Below are 2577 nucleotides of genomic sequence, written 5' to 3' on the forward strand. Positions count from 1 at the left end.
CTTAGGGGTCTCAAACCCATTGGTGAATTAGAGGGCTATCTACCCCAAGCATGTGAAGACTTCCCTTGGTGGAACAGGTGGATGAAAACAATTTGTTCCAATGGTCATGAAGGCAGCTGAAACAGGCAATGTGGATCATTTAGAGTTTGGTTATACAAGGATGCCAAGATCATCTACTGCATTCCAAGCCATCAGCAGTGGTCTTGACTTTTGTCTTGCTACTGGACTCCAATGACTCTGGAAGAGAAAGTGAGGCTGAAGACTTCAAACAGCTCTGCCTCATTTAAATTCAATTTATTCATGAGTCAAAAGACATCACCCATAATAGTTTGTTGCAAATTCTCTAGCAACAAAAGCTGTTAACTTTTCAGGTCTACTGGATTTCTTGTTGTCCATAAGTGTGCATACATTGCATGTATTGATGGTGTGTGTGTGTGTGTGTGTGTGTGTGTGTGTGTGTGTGTGTTTTGACCACAGGGTAGGATCCCAACCTGCCAAGGTAAGTAGACCAGGGTTAGGTTAGGTGAAATGGACAATTTTTAGGGCACCTTTTCTAGCCCTTTCTGCACACCAGGAAGTGAGCTGTGTGGTCCTTGCTGCTCTGACACCTAGGGGCTGCTAAATCCCACTGCTGTGTCAGTCCAGTGGAAAGACTTCCCCATGACCTGGGCCTCCTGTGTGAAAGGTTGTTACTACAGTTCCCAGTGTATCTATACCTGAAGCTTCATCACTTATCTGTTGCCACAGGACTTTGAGGTAGGTAAAAAAAATGGTAAAATGGTATGTATGATATCTTTTGGCTAATGCATAAATTGGATTTAAGTGAGGCAGAGTTGCGTGAAATCACTGGCCTCACTCTTTTCCAGAGTCATTGTAGTCCAATGATAAGACAAAGGTCAAGAAAATTGGTACCACTTTCACCACCTTCATGGTCCATCGGAACAAATTGTTTACATCTATCCATTCTACCAGGGGGAGTCTTCACATCCTTGGGTAGACACCCCCTTAGCTCACCTATGGGCTTGAGGCTTGTCAGTTACCCTCTACCTAGTTTAAGCCATCTGCTGAAATGGTTTTACCAGGATATGGCTGCTGTACAAGCCACAGCTTCTTGGAGCTTCAGGTGAGAGTGGGGTGGCAGGTGGACACCAAGGGTGTAAAGCAGCCCTACAAAGGACTCAGAAAGCCCTCACACAGAAGTTCTAGACTTCCACGAATACCTGTACATACCATGGGTTTATTACCAACCATATACTGATGATTTACAAAACTACCTAACTGGCCCCAAGCTATCTGCTGACCTTCAATCTCATATCTCCAACTACCTTTTAGATATCTCCAACTGGATCCCTTTAACTTCTATCCCAATAGTCTTCTCACACTGGCAATATCTGCTTCCACTTCTATAGTCTTTTCCCCTGATCGATAAGTTTGTCCTGAGAATCTCCATTTGTGCAAGCCTCCACACCAGTCATGCTCACCCAGGCAATCTGCCTACTATCCTGAGGTATAGCCAGGGAGAACTAAACAAACTCAAGGAGTACATTTCTCTTTTTTTTTAATTGAACACTTCACAAATCTGCATGTCGTTTTTTATGCAGAGGCCATACTCATCTCAATATCATTCCAATTTTAGTATGTGTGCTTCCAAAGCAGGCAAACAAGCAGTGCATTTTCTAGAATTCTTGGATCCAGATCGATTCTATGTCTGGCAAACTTCCAGAGCTTAGGAGAGACAGTGGCTTACAGTCAATTGGTAAAGTTTTATTATGTATTGACTTGATATTATGTGGTGTTAATTGTTTATTGATTCCATGCTGAGCAAAACAAAATAAAAAACTGTATGTAGTATCCAAGTCTGTTTGTTTGTTCCTGTGGCAAACCAACTCCATTATGCCAGGGGCTAGTAACTAGGTCACACTGACATATAACAAGGTCAAAGAGAATGACAAGTTTGACCACACAGTAGGTGGGGACTCAAAAAAAATTCTGATTGGTTAAATCTGCAAATCTCTATATTGCTTTGTTGAGTCAGTACTGCTCAACAGAAAGAATTGCAACTGAGCAATAGAAGGTCGCTGTTTTCTGAGAAACAGAGAGAGCATAGCACCTGCTCAGTATTTCTCTGCTAAGTGAGGTCATTTGCAAAGCACCAAGGAGAGTATGAGGCTTCCCAAGACCCAGATTCTCCTTACAGATGTGGCTAGGGCTATTCCCCAACATGTAGCATGGAGTGGGGGAGGTTGTGTGGCTCAAAGGGAGGCAGAATTGACATTTCTAGCCCCATCTCTCTCTACCTTTCTTTGAGGTAGAATTTAATTCCTGCCAAGAGGGAAAGCAGGAGGTTGGCTCCCAAAGCTTAGCCACTATGCTCTCCACAGGGAGAGAGGGTACTGTCCAAGAGCTATATCTATCCATTCCCTTAAATATTATTAGTGAATCAAGGATTAGTGACTAGAAAATCACAGGAATGTGATTTTCAGGTTGAAGCTAAGTTTTGGTTTTTTTTTCATTAATGAGGAAAGGAGGATCCTAAGTTCTACATGAAAGGCTTCAATCCCTTCCCACCAAACACCA

General features: G+C 42.8%; 1 pseudogene; it reads right to left on the reverse strand.

Moving 5' to 3' along the window:
• Positions 1-1555: 1555 nt before the first annotated feature.
• Positions 1556-1656, reverse strand: LOC118835073 (annotated as a pseudogene).
• Between the last annotated feature and the right edge of the window lie 921 nt (positions 1657-2577).

This window comes from Trichosurus vulpecula, chromosome 1, assembly GCF_011100635.1.
Source record: "Trichosurus vulpecula isolate mTriVul1 chromosome 1, mTriVul1.pri, whole genome shotgun sequence".
In the NCBI taxonomy this organism is placed as follows: domain Eukaryota; kingdom Metazoa; phylum Chordata; class Mammalia; order Diprotodontia; family Phalangeridae; genus Trichosurus; species Trichosurus vulpecula.